This window comes from Lathyrus oleraceus, chromosome 5, assembly GCF_024323335.1.
Source record: "Lathyrus oleraceus cultivar Zhongwan6 chromosome 5, CAAS_Psat_ZW6_1.0, whole genome shotgun sequence".
NCBI classification, from domain to species: Eukaryota; Viridiplantae; Streptophyta; class Magnoliopsida; order Fabales; family Fabaceae; genus Lathyrus; species Lathyrus oleraceus.
Genome location: NC_066583.1, coordinates 165,534,495 through 165,548,317, shown reverse-complemented (window position 1 = coordinate 165,548,317; position 13,823 = coordinate 165,534,495). Strand labels below are relative to the sequence as shown.

At 40.5% G+C, this 13,823-nt stretch overlaps 1 non-coding gene across 1 annotated transcript; it reads right to left on the bottom strand.

Moving 5' to 3' along the window:
* Positions 1 to 2,216: 2,216 nt before the first annotated feature.
* On the bottom strand, positions 2,217 to 2,323 carry LOC127089720 (small nucleolar RNA R71). Its single transcript, XR_007791277.1, has one exon. It is a non-coding gene; the product is annotated as a small nucleolar RNA R71 (small nucleolar RNA).
* Between the last annotated feature and the right edge of the window lie 11,500 nt (positions 2,324 to 13,823).

Sequence of the window (13,823 nt, the reverse complement as noted above, 5' to 3'; positions counted from 1 at the left end):
ATAAAATTGCTTAATCAGAGCAATTATCCAAAAGAAGGAGGGAATATCAATACCGAATATTGGATAATGATTGATCACACTAAAATTCACCGTATTTCTGACTCCGATTTCGCGTGCATTCTTAGCTTTTATTGTTGTTTTGCTTTGTTATTTCTTTGTTTTCTTATGTTTTCAGGTTTTTATAATAATCGGAGCTTGAATCGGGAAAAGGAGCGAAAAAGGAGTGAAAACGGGCGAAAACCTAAAAATTCAGCGTTTTGCACTTACGGCACCCACCGTGGCGGGCGCCATGGGGTTAGCCATGACGTGGCCACGTCTCAAGACCACTCCTCAACCGTCAAGACCCACGATCCCCACTCCATCATCCCCTGTAGGGACCATGGCGGGCGCCATAGGCCTGTGGCGGGCGCCACAAGGCCAAAATCAGTAACCTCCACTTTTTAGTGGAGGGGCGTCCCTGTCATTTCATGCTTTCAGTTTTTACTATAAATAGGACCTTAGATTTTCGTTTTTCTTCATCCAGAATTAGAATTCTCTAGGCATATATCAGTTATAAAGCAGTTGCCATTCCACATCGGGGTGCCTCTGCAATCGAGTGATCGAGTCTGTAATCTGTCTGTGGTTCGAGTTTTTGGAGCACTCTGGAGGAAGTTAATCCTGCCGCCATTTTAATTCAAGTTCGTATTTTACTTTTATTTATTTCCTGCACTCGCACATTTACGTTGTTTATTTCCTGCACTCGCACATTTACGTTGTTTATTTCCTGCACTCGCACATTTACGTTGTTTATTTCCTGCACTCGCACATTTACGTTGTTTATTTCCTGCACTCGCACATTTACGTTGTTTATTTCCTGCACTCGCACTTTACTTTGTTTATTATCCGCACTCGCTTTAAATTACTTTTATGAAAAACTATAAAAAGAATATTTACTTTATCATGTCTAACTAATTCTATAAAGGTTAGAATGTGAGGATCGTAATTAAACCAGTAATCAGTATAATTGTTCGTGGAAACACCTAAGGGCTATTTTATCTTTCAATTCAAGTAATTGTTTTTAACTATTTCAAAAACAGCCAAAAGCGCTTTGTCTAGTTTATTAGGAGATTTTAGATTAAAAAGAAAAGAGATTTTAAAACGATTTTCGGACGCGTTAGGAAGTTTAAACTCTGGTTCGTAAGAACCTCTTTTTGCTAAGAAGTCCAGGTTAAAATACTTTTCAACTTAGTTAAGATACTATATTTCTTAAAAATAGGTTTACTACTCTAACGCAGTACGCACCTTTTTATCCGTGACAATAGGAGGGGTTGATTAGAGAGTACAACTCGGTTCTGAATACGCGAAAGCGACAGTTCCTGTTAAATTAGTTCTTTTCAAAGGAGAAAACATTGCCCATAAGTAGTTCCACTAACAAGTACTGGATTATCATTGATTGCGTGAATTACATTCGAGCCTGTCTTTATTTATTATTTAAAATTATAATTTTATTTACCATTGCACCCTTATTAAAACCCTTAAAAATAGTTGCCTTAGATACACACCATAACAACAGGTTTGATAGATTGACACTTGGTCTCTGTGGATTCGATAATCTTTTATATTACTTTGACGTGATTCGTACACTTGCGAAAAACACGCATCAAGTTTTTGGCGCCGTTGCCGGGGACCAATTTCGTCAAATTTCATTACCCTGTAGTTATACCGTTTAGACTAAGGTTGTTACCCACCGGTCAATGCGAAAGACTCGCAGTGCCGGAAGTTTAGTAGACCCTCTAGCTGAACCTGAACGTTACGCTCGCGCACGTTTATTTTTCCATAGGAATAGGATAGTTATGGCCGAAGAACAAAACCGAAGACCTCTTAAGGACTTCGCCCAACCATCAAACGAGGAACCTAGTTCCAGTATAGTAAACCCCGTTATCCCAGCCAATAATTTTGAACTTAAACCATCCCTGCTGCAATTAGTGCAACAGAGACAATTCTCAGGTCTCGCTACTGATAACCCAAACCAACATTTAAAAAACTTTCTTCAGTTAGCAGACACCTTTAAAACCAATGGAGCTTCTCCTGAGGCGATACGCTTAAGATTATTTCCCTTTTCCCTCAGAGATAAAGCTCTATCATGGTTAGATTCCCTTCCACCCAATTCAATAACAACTTGGGATGACCTTAGGAAAGTTTTTCTTGCTAGATATTTTCCCCCAAGTAAGACCGCTCTTCTTCGAAACCTTATAACTAGATTTACCCAACTCCAAGGAGAGTCGTTGTTCGAAGCCTGGGAGAGATATAAAGAACTATTAAGAGCATGCCCACACCATGGCTTAGAGAATTGGCTAATCATCCAAACCTTCTATAATGGACTTCATTATAACACTAAGATGACCATCGACGCTGCCGCTGGTGGCGCACTGATGAATAAACCTTACCCTGAAGCTAGTGCCCTTATCGAGGATATGGCCCAAAACCATCAATCATGGGGAGTAGAACGAGCGACGGTGGAAAAGAAGGAAGCCCAAGGAGGAATACATGAGCTAAGCTCTATAGACATGATGCAGGCTAAAATGGACGCGTTGGCCCTTAGAGTCGAACATATGTGTACAACTCCGAATACTGTAGCCGCAGTTTCGCCGAATTGTGAGATATGTGGAACGCAAGGACACCAATCCGCCGAATGCAATCTGTTAAATGAAACCAACACTGAGCAAGTGAACTATACCCAAGGGAACCCATTTTCTAACACATATAACCCTGGATGGAGGAATCACCCAAACTTCTCCTACAAAAATAATAACCCTATTCAAAATACCGCACCTCCGAGACAACAAGGTTACCAAGCCCCTAGAACAAATCAACCTATGCAACCTGTACCGCCAAACCCGAGCTTTGAAGAAATTGTAAAAGATTTCATCGTTGCTCAAAAACAGAAAAACAAAGAGTTCATGAACCAAAGCGTCCATGTTAACGAACTAATTACCCAGTTAGGAACCAAGGTTGATCAAATCATTACTCATAATAAGATGCTTGAAACCCAGATCTCTCAGGTAGCGTTAAACCAAGCCCCACAGACTACCCCTGGAGGACAGTTCCCTGGACAACCTCAACAAAACCCGAAAGGGCAAGCTAATGCCATTACTCTACAAAGTGGAACCGCTTATAAGGAGCCTTTAAACCCTAGATTAAGTGAGCCTGAAACTTCTAAGAGGAGTGAGGAAAAGGAACCAGAGAAGCCTGAAACCCCGGAAAGTCAAGAAAAAGGAGAAGAACCTAAAAATAAAACCTATGTACCACCACCGCCATACAAACCACCAATACCATACCCTCAAAGATTAAAGAAAACCCAAATCGATAATCAATATCAAAAATTCGTTAAGGTTATAGAAAAACTTCACGTAGAAATCCCCTTTACAGAAGCCATCACCCAAATACCTTCTTATGCTAAGTTTCTCAAAGACATACTTACGAATAAACGTAGACTTGAAGATCCGAAACCCGTGGAATGTAATTCTATTTCCGAAGATAGGTTAGCAAAGAAAGATAAAGATCCCGGAAATTTTTCCATTCCTTGTATTTTAGGGAATCATGTCATCGAAAAAGCTTTTCTAGACTTAGGAGCTAGTGTGAGCTTAATGCCTTTAGCAGTTTGTGAGAGATTAAACTTAGGAGAATTACAACCTACTAAGATGTCGCTCCAATTAGCCGATAGATCCGTTAAATACCCTATAGGCATACTTGAAGACGTCCCTGTTAGGGTGGGTCAGTTGTTTATACCTACTGATTTTGTTGTCATGGACATTAAAGAAGATGACGACATACCAATCCTCCTAGGTAGACCGTTCTTATCGACTGCTGGAGCCGTAATAGATGTTAAAAAAGGAAAACTAACTTTTGAGGTAGGTGAAGAGAAGATAGAATTTATATTGTCAAAATTTCTTATGGCACCTGTGATAGGAGATTCTTGTTATGCCTTAGATATCATCGAAGAATGCATTAGGGAATTAGAACAAGAAGAAGAAAATAAATCTATAAAATTGCCATCAACCCTTATTTTGGAAGATGACAATTATAAAACACCCTACATTGATGATAACCTTCACGAATGTTTATCTCTTACCCCAGATCCTATGCCTTGCCCTATGAAACCGACCGTAAAACTTAAGGAACTGCCTAAAAACCTGAGATATGAATTTCTGGATGAAGATATGAATCGTCCAGTTATAGTCAGTGCTACCTTAAACCAAAAAGAAACCGATCAATTATTAGAAGTTTTACGTAGGTACCCCTCAGCCTTAGGATATAAGATCTCTGATCTAAAAGGAATAAGCCCATCCGTATGCATGCATCGGATTTTGCTTGAAGAAGATTCAAAACCTTCCAGAGAACACCAACGTAGAATAAATCCTATAATGAGTGCGGTAGTTAAGACTGAAGTTCTTAAGTTACTAGAGGCAGGTATAATATATCAGATCTCGGACAGTAAATGGGTAAGTCCTGTGCATGTAGTACCCAAAAGGGAGGCATCACAGTCGTGCAAAACGAGAAGGGCGAACCTGTAGCAAAAAGAACCGATGGAGGTTGGCGTATGTGCATAGATTATAGAAAATTAAATAAAGCAACTAGGAAGGACCATTTCCCATTACCATTCATAGATCAAATGTTGGAGCGCCTAGCCAGACACTCTTACTTTTGTTATTTAGATGGATATTCAGGATTCTTCCAAATACCTATTCACCCCGAAGATCAAGAAAAAACTACCTTTACATGCCCAGTTGGAACTTTTGCCTATAGAAGAATGCCTTTTGGACTTTGTAATGCTCCTGCAACTTTCCAACGCTGCATGATGTCTATCTTTGCTGATTATTTAGATGGAATTATGGAAGTATTTATGGACGATTTCTCAGTTTGTGGATCAGATTTCAAAAATTGTCTTGTCAACCTTGAGAAAATCCTGGAGAGATGTGTGGAGGTAAACCTTGTGCTAAATTGGGAAAAATGTCATTTCATGGTCACCGAAGGGATTGTTTTAGGACATATAGTTTCCGAAAAAGGTATAGAGGTAGATAAAGCAAAAATAGAAGTCATAGAGAATCTAAAACCGCCGAAGACTATCAGGGAGATAAGAAGTTTTCTTGGACATGCCGGATTTTACCGACGTTTCATCAAAGATTTCTCCAAAATAACAAAGCCCTTAACTGGTCTTTTAATGAAAGATGCTGAATTTATCTTCGATGAAAAATGTACTGAAGCATTTAATCTTCTGAAGGAAGCTCTGACTTCAGCACCTATAATGAAACCCCCTGATTGGTCAGAACCGTTTGAGATAATGTGTGACGCCAGTGATTACGCTGTTGGAGCCGTTCTAGGTCAGAGAAAAGATAAGAAGTTACATGTGATTTATTATGCCAGTAGAACCCTAGACGCTGCACAGCTCAATTACGCAACAACCGAAAAAGAGCTCCTAGCTGTAGTTTTTGCAATAGACAAATTTAGATCTTATCTAGTAGGAGCCAAGATTATAGTTTATACCGACCATGCTGCCATTCGTTACTTACTAAGCAAAAAGGATGCCAAGCCTAGGTTACTTCGATGGATTCTATTACTGCAAGAGTTTGATTTGGATATCCGTGATAAGAAAGGCACTGATAATGTGGTAGCTGATCACCTATCTAGGCTAGAATACCTGAAACCTGATCCAGTTCCCATAAATGACGATTTTGCCTATGATAGACTGATAGCCCAACTAGAAACCATTGAAGAAGATAACCCAGACCCTCATGAGTATTTTCAAAAATCCTTAGCCATAAGTGATGTACCTTGGTATGCAGACTTTGTTAATTATCTAGCCGCTGACATCATACCCCCTGATCTAAACTACCACCGGAAGAAGAAGTTCTATAGTGATGTGAGAAACTTCTATTGGGACGAACCATTTCTTTTCAAGAGAGGTAAAGATGGCATTTTCCGCCGTTGTGTTCCAGAAGAAGAGGTAAATAATATAATTGAGCATTGTCACTCTGCACCCTATGGTGGACATGCAAGCACATCTAAGACCTACGCCAAGATTCTTCAAGCTGGCCTATTCTGGCCTACTATGTGGCGTGATGTCCATGCTTTCATTGTCAAGTGTGATAGATGCCAACGCACAGGAAATATTTCAAGACGTAATGAAATGCCGTTAAGAAATATCCAAGAAGTAGAACTCTTCGACGTATGGGGTATAGACTTTATGGGACCGTTCCCACCATCTTTTGGAAATCAGTACATCTTAGTAGCTGTTGACTACGTGTCTAAATGGATTGAAGCTATCGCCGCACCCACAAACGACACCAGAGTAGTCATCAAATTATTCAAAAATTATATATTTCCCAGGTTTGGAACACCCCGTTTAGTCATAAGCGATGGAGGATCGCACTTCATATCGAGAATATTTGATAAACTTTTAAGCAAGTATGGAGTTAAGCATAGAGTAGCAACACCATACCACCCACAGACCAATGGACAAGTGGAAGTATCTAATAGGGAGATAAAACAAATCCTCGAGAAGACTGTCTCTATATCTAGAAAGGATTGGTCACAGAAACTTCAAGAAGCATTATGGGCCTATAGAACCGCTTTCAAAACTCCTATAGGAACAACCCCTTATCAACTGGTCTATGGAAAATCATGTCACTTACCTTTTGAATTGGAACATAAGGCCTATTGGGCCATCAAAACTTTGAATTTGGATTACTTGACAGCTGGTGAGAAACGTACCCTTGACATCCACAAATTAGAAGAGCTCAGACAATCTGCCTACGAAAATGCCATCATATACAAAGAAAGAACAAAAGCTTGGCATGACAAAAGAATCACAAGAAGAGACTTCAAAATAGGCGATCCTGTTCTCCTGTTCGATTCTAGGTTACGACTTTTTCCAGGTAAACTCCGTTCGAGATGGACTGGCCCTTTCGAAGTATCTAAGATCCTGAGATCCGGTGCTATTGAAATCAAGAACCAGACATGTAAACCGTTCATCGTCAATGGACAGAGGTTGAAGCCCTACGAAGGAGGTGACATCCCGACAACATACACCTGCCATACTCTGAGTGATCCACCATATCCTTCCAATGATGTTTAAATATCGGTCGTCGAGCTAATGACGTTAAACAAGCGCTGCATGGGAGGCAACCCATGGTTTTTCTTATTTTTTGTACTTTTTATTTTTTACTTTTACTTTATTTTGTTTATATTATTATTATTATGTCAGGACTAACGATTGAATGTTTTATGTGCTTTCAGGACTTGTTTGCTAACCTTGTACAGAATGCAGAACCCTGATGACATGCACGTGGCCTTTAGAGATGATGCACAGAGAGAGCGTTACTATGTTCACATGAGACGCCCTATGGCTCCTACCAGGTACCCTGACCATGACTGCATGGATGCCTTGGGGATAGAGCCAAGCGTCAGATTTTTATGCCATCAACTCCAGTGGGAACAGTTTGACTACAAGAACAACACTTATAGGAACTTGACTCTTGAGTTCCTCAGCTCGTTTCATTATGACCCCTGGGCTGGACCCGATGGACTCGCTGTTTTCAGGTTGTTCGGGATTGACTACTCATTCTCTCACAAGGAGTTTGGTGATTTGTTAGGTTTCCAGACTACTCCTGATGCTATTCCAGATACACCGATGGGGTATTTTATGAGCAGAGAAGTGGAAAAGTTTTGGACTAAAATATCCGGCGGAGGGAGCCAAGATCCTTCTACCCAGTTTTCTCAGGTAATCCACAACCCTGCATTGAGGTACTTCCAGATGATTCTAGCACATTCTTTCCTAGGTTTTCCAGATACAGAGACACTGCTAAGTGAAGAGGAGATTTTCCTACTGTTTTGTGCGACTCAGTCTCGCCCTATTGCTTGTGGCAACTTTCTGTTAAAGGGCTTGGCTAGTGTTGCCAGATCATCCGTAGGCATCATCCATGGCGGTGGGATTGTTACACAGATTGCTACTGCATTGGGTCTGTCTCGCAAGTTATTGCACCTCAGGACCTTCTGCTTCTACACCACCCTGGATATTGATTTTTGTCTTGATAGAGGACTGATGAGGAGGGCTTCTTCTGAGCCCAACATGTTTAGACTGCTGATCGACGGCGAAGCGATACACTATTTCACATTACCAGATCAGCTGATGACCAGTGTCCATGATCCTGAAAATTGGAGTTATGCTCTAGAGGGTTATGGAGAGACTGTCGAAGAGCCGAAATCGCCTCCCGCCGCTGAGTACACTCCTACACCTCTTACTCCCCAGATCACTGTTATGTCTAACAATTTGTCTCTGCAGCCACCTGACCTACAAACACAGATTTATGAGCTCCGTAAGGAGACTGCCCTGCTCAAGCAGGAAGTGGCAGACTTAGAGTTACAGATGCAGGTTTCTGATCTCACTCATGCCTCAGAGACCGATGCTCTACATCAGGAGATTGAAGAGCTTCGGAGGGAGATAGCTGAGTTTCGTGGATCAAGCCAGGAAAAGACGCCTACCACATGACTCATTCTACCCTGACAGCATTACCCTAGTATTTTATTTATCGCATTTCCAGACATATTTTACTTTACTGCAGCTTTTATATTTTCATGCACTCTGAATTTCTTATATATATACATATTATGCACTAATGTTAACTTTTTCTTTTTCTTTTGTTTCTTTAATTATTTTATTTTTTGTCGTGCAAAGAAAAAAAAAATAAAAAAAATATAAGACAAAAATATTTTCATTTTTGTCTTTACAAAAAATATGCAAGCCTCAAGCCTTGAAAAGAAGAAGAAAACGCTATTCAGACCCCCCGGAAGACAAAGGTGCAAGAAGGCCCAAAAGGAGGATCCAAAACCACAAGGCCCAGGAATTGGCCTTGTGGCGGGCGCCATAGGCCCTGTGGCGGGCGCCACACCGTACCAACAACAAGTACGGGGCTGAATCCCCATTTCCACCATTTTCATCCCTTTCTTCACCAAAAACCCATTTTTCCAACCTTCCAAATCCTCCTTGAACCCCATTAAAGCTCCCTCATTTCCAAAATACCCACCATCCATAAAACATATCCAACATCCATTTCCATTTTCATCCATCAAAAAACCAAAAAATCAAAACTTTATCATTCCCTCATAAACCACTTTTTCTACCATTTTCACTACCTAAGGAGCATTCAACAATGGAGTTCAATGGATTTCTTCTTCGTGATGGAAGACCGGGCGAAAGGCGAAAACGGAAAATTATTCAGAGGCTTCAAAGTCGAGAAATTCTCTCGACTAGGTACGTCGACGATAACTGTCTGTATGCTTTGGGTATTTATCATAGTGTTTTTAATTTATTAGAATTTCTAGGCTTGCATAATATTTTCATTAATCAGGAACCTACCTATGAGCGACTGACAACCGAGTTTTTGAGTTCTTTAATATACACTGTCAGTCCTAACACTGCTAGCACTGTTGGTACTGTTATTTTTAGACTGTTCGGAATTGAGTATGAATTCAGTACCGACAATCTAGCAGGTTTGTTAGGAATCCCTCATAGGGAAGGTGCAATTTGTGAGGCACCTTTGGATGTGGAGTGGTCGGCCGAGGTATTTACCTTCTGGCAAAGGCTTTCAAGTTCTTCAATTAATTCTTTCGAAGGGATACTTGCGTCGACCATTCACAACCCGGCCATAAGAGTTTTTAGACTTCTTTTGGCATGTACTATTTTTGGCCGGGAAAGTCCAAACAAGGTAAATGCTCGTGAACTCCTATTTTTGCAAGGATGCCTCACTAGAACCCACATCAATCCGGTCCCGTTTATGCTTGCTCATATGACTTTATTTACTAACAAAACAGGACCGATTGTTTTTGGAGGGCTTGTTACGTATATTGCTCGGGCTCTTGGCCTGAACGATGAGATAGCTACACTTGAACCACTACCTCCTCGCACAATTAATTTAAAATTTCTGAAAGACATGAAATTGTGCCGAGCAAGGAGAGAAGGTGGTTATGAGTTGATGGTTCATGGGGTAGCTATCCCATCTGTTGCTTTACCATGCAGTAGACGTACTGATGTACGTGATGAAAGGAACTGGACCTATGATCTTAATGCTCCACGTGTTTTGGGTCCACTTCCTCCTAATATTCCCGATGGGGAGGCACATGACACTGATGATGAGTATGATCGGAGAGAGCAGTCTCCCATCCCTCACATGTCCCCCCATCGTCCTTCACAGTCACACACCGCACCATCTTCCTCTAACCCTGTTGCAGGTACTGCTCCTGGATTCCATGTCACCGAGGAGATGTGGCGTGATATGACAGCTAGAGAAGAAAGGCGTGATGGCCTTCTCTCTACTATTTCACAGCAGCTGACGGACAATATGAGCTTCATGCAACAATCGCGATTGGTTTCGGATCGTGCCTATAGCAACGTTTGCCGTACCTTGAACGATATCTCATTAGAGCAGAACCGTCAGAGAGAGTTCAACAGCCAACACTACCAGCTTGTCGAGGCCACTCAGGGTTCCATCTTAGGTAACCTTCGAGAGGTTCGGAGTGCTCAGGCTGCTTTATCAGCACGACTCGACCGGAGGGACCAGCATCGTAGTAGATCCCGTCGTTCCAGACCATCACATCAGGACGGCGAAGGCACCAGTGCCCCTCCTCAGTAGTCTTTTTCAGGTTACCCCCTTATCTTATTTCGAAACATTGGGGACAATGTTCGATCTAAGTGTGGGAGGGGATTTTATTGCTTTCTGTCATTTCCCTTTTTAGTTAATTATTTCCTTTCAGTTATTTCCTTTCAGTAATTTAATTTTCTTAGATAATGCATGAGTCTGACGAGTCACCAGTATAGTGTCTTTTTAGTTCATCTTCATTTTTTCCCATTTCCTTAGCCTTACCAGAAAATTTTAAAAAAGAAAATGATGTTGTTTCACATGTTTTTTGGGCTTTGGGACAGGTTTAGATTAGGATGTAGTGACCTAGGTCAACTTTTTGAAACATCAGAACCATTTTAGCACCATAGACCTCTTGAATATAGGAATCACTCCTAAACCCCACCACCTTGGCCTTTACTATCATTTTAAAAATTGTCCTAAGTAGTTTATCTTAGCAGTCAGCTCCGGCTTAAGCATGCTCTACGTAGGGGGCCGATGAACATAAGTGAATGATCCAGTGCTAATACTTAAAAAAAAAAAAAAAAAAAAAAAAAAAAAAAAAAAAAAAAAAAAAAAAAAATTTGCAAGTCACCTATTGTTAGTTGGTTCAGAGGTATCTGGCACTGAACTTGGTAGGGCGGATTACGATCCGATCCCCCGCAGCTACATTTAGGCGAAATAAAACAGGTTCACACATGCTTATGTGCCAGAAACCTTATGTTATGGATCAGAATCACTAACCGGTCACTCTACTATGAAGCATGTACAGATAACGGGCTTAATGTGATTGCGCCTGAATGAAAAGGACACAAAAAGATGAGAAGATAGGCCTAGGTATTGTGGGATGATATGGAGTGGTTAATATAGGATTGAAGTTTGTGTTTGTGTTACTATGGTACCCTTGGTTCACTTAGTTAGTATCTGTCACTGCATCCTGACTTGAACTTAGAATCCCTTTAGCCCAAAGACAAGTGTTGACACCATATTTTCTTAAGCTTTAATGTTTGCTTGAGGACAAGCAAAGGTTTAAGTGTGGGAGAATTTGATCACACTAAAATTCACCGTATTTCTGACTCCGATTTCGCGTGCATTCTTAGCTTTTATTGTTGTTTTGCTTTGTTATTTCTTTGTTTTCTTATGTTTTCAGGTTTTTATAATAATCGGAGCTTGAATCGGGAAAAGGAGCGAAAAAGGAGTGAAAACGGGCGAAAACCTAGAAATTCAGCGTTTTGCACTTACGGCACCCACCGTGGCGGGCGCCATGGGGTTAGCCATGACGTGGCCACGTCTCAAGACCACTCCTCAACCGTCAAGACCCACGATCCCCACTCCATCATCCCCTGTAGGGACCATGGCGGGCGCCATAGGCCTGTGGCGGGCGCCACAAGGCCAAAATCAGTAACCTCCACTTTTTAGTGGAGGGGCGTCCCTGTCATTTCATGCTTTCAGTTTTTACTATAAATAGGACCTTAGATTTTCGTTTTTCTTCATCCAGAATTAGAATTCTCTAGGCATATATCAGTTATAAAGCAGTTGCCATTCCACATCGGGGTGCCTCTGCAATCGAGTGATCGAGTCTGTAATCTGTCTGTGGTTCGAGTTTTTGGAGCACTCTGGAGGAAGTTAATCCTGCCGCCATTTTAATTCAAGTTCGTATTTTACTTTTATTTATTTCCTGCACTCGCACATTTACGTTGTTTATTTCCTGCACTCGCACATTTACGTTGTTTATTTCCTGCACTCGCACATTTACGTTGTTTATTTCCTGCACTCGCACATTTACGTTGTTTATTTCCTGCACTCGCACATTTACGTTGTTTATTTCCTGCACTCGCACTTTACTTTGTTTATTATCCGCACTCGCTTTAAATTACTTTTATGAAAAACTATAAAAAGAATATTTACTTTATCATGTCTAACTAATTCTATAAAGGTTAGAATGTGAGGATCGTAATTAAACCAGTAATCAGTATAATTGTTCGTGGAAACACCTAAGGGCTATTTTATCTTTCAATTCAAGTAATTGTTTTTAACTATTTCAAAAACAGCCAAAAGCGCTTTGTCTAGTTTATTAGGAGATTTTAGATTAAAAAGAAAAGAGATTTTAAAACGATTTTCGGACGCGTTAGGAAGTTTAAACTCTGGTTCGTAAGAACCTCTTTTTGCTAAGAAGTCCAGGTTAAAATACTTTTCAACTTAGTTAAGATACTATATTTCTTAAAAATAGGTTTACTACTCTAACGCAGTACGCACCTTTTTATCCGTGACAATAGGAGGGGTTGATTAGAGAGTACAACTCGGTTCTGAATACGCGAAAGCGACAGTTCCTGTTAAATTAGTTCTTTTCAAAGGAGAAAACATTGCCCATAAGTAGTTCCACTAACAAGTACTGGATTATCATTGATTGCGTGAATTACATTCGAGCCTGTCTTTATTTATTATTTAAAATTATAATTTTATTTACCATTGCACCCTTATTAAAACCCTTAAAAATAGTTGCCTTAGATACACACCATAACAACAGGTTTGATAGATTGACACTTGGTCTCTGTGGATTCGATAATCTTTTATATTACTTTGACGTGATTCGTACACTTGCGAAAAACACGCATCAATGATCACCGTCAAAGAGGGGATTACATCTACCAGATACTGGGTAGAAAACCACGGAAGAGTAAACGTCATCAACTAGGATGAACAACAATGGTTAACTCTGCAAGGGGGGAAAATAGGGTTTACAACTACCGGTATAAGGGTAGAAAACCACAAACTCCGCTGAGGATAAGGTGAATAATTTGTGATTATTGAGCAATTATTCATTTACCACAGGGAAACACCAGAGACAGTTACAAGAGGCCAATTTAGGATCAAACCAAAAAGGCGAACTGAATCGAGACTCATCCTAATGAGGATATAACTCAATAGGGGAACCCATCCCAATATATGTGTTGGGAGGAAGCAGAAACAACCGTCGTCCACGAGGATATAACTCAGTGGGGAATATGGCAGGAAAGATAAACACTTTCTGCTTAAAGGGGCTGACTCTATATTGAGGGATCAGACACCGACATCTGCTTGGGCAATGTATTACTAGCTAGCAGAGGATAACAAACAATAGATATATGGCAAAAAATGCAATATGAATATCCAAATGTTTGAAGGTTATAT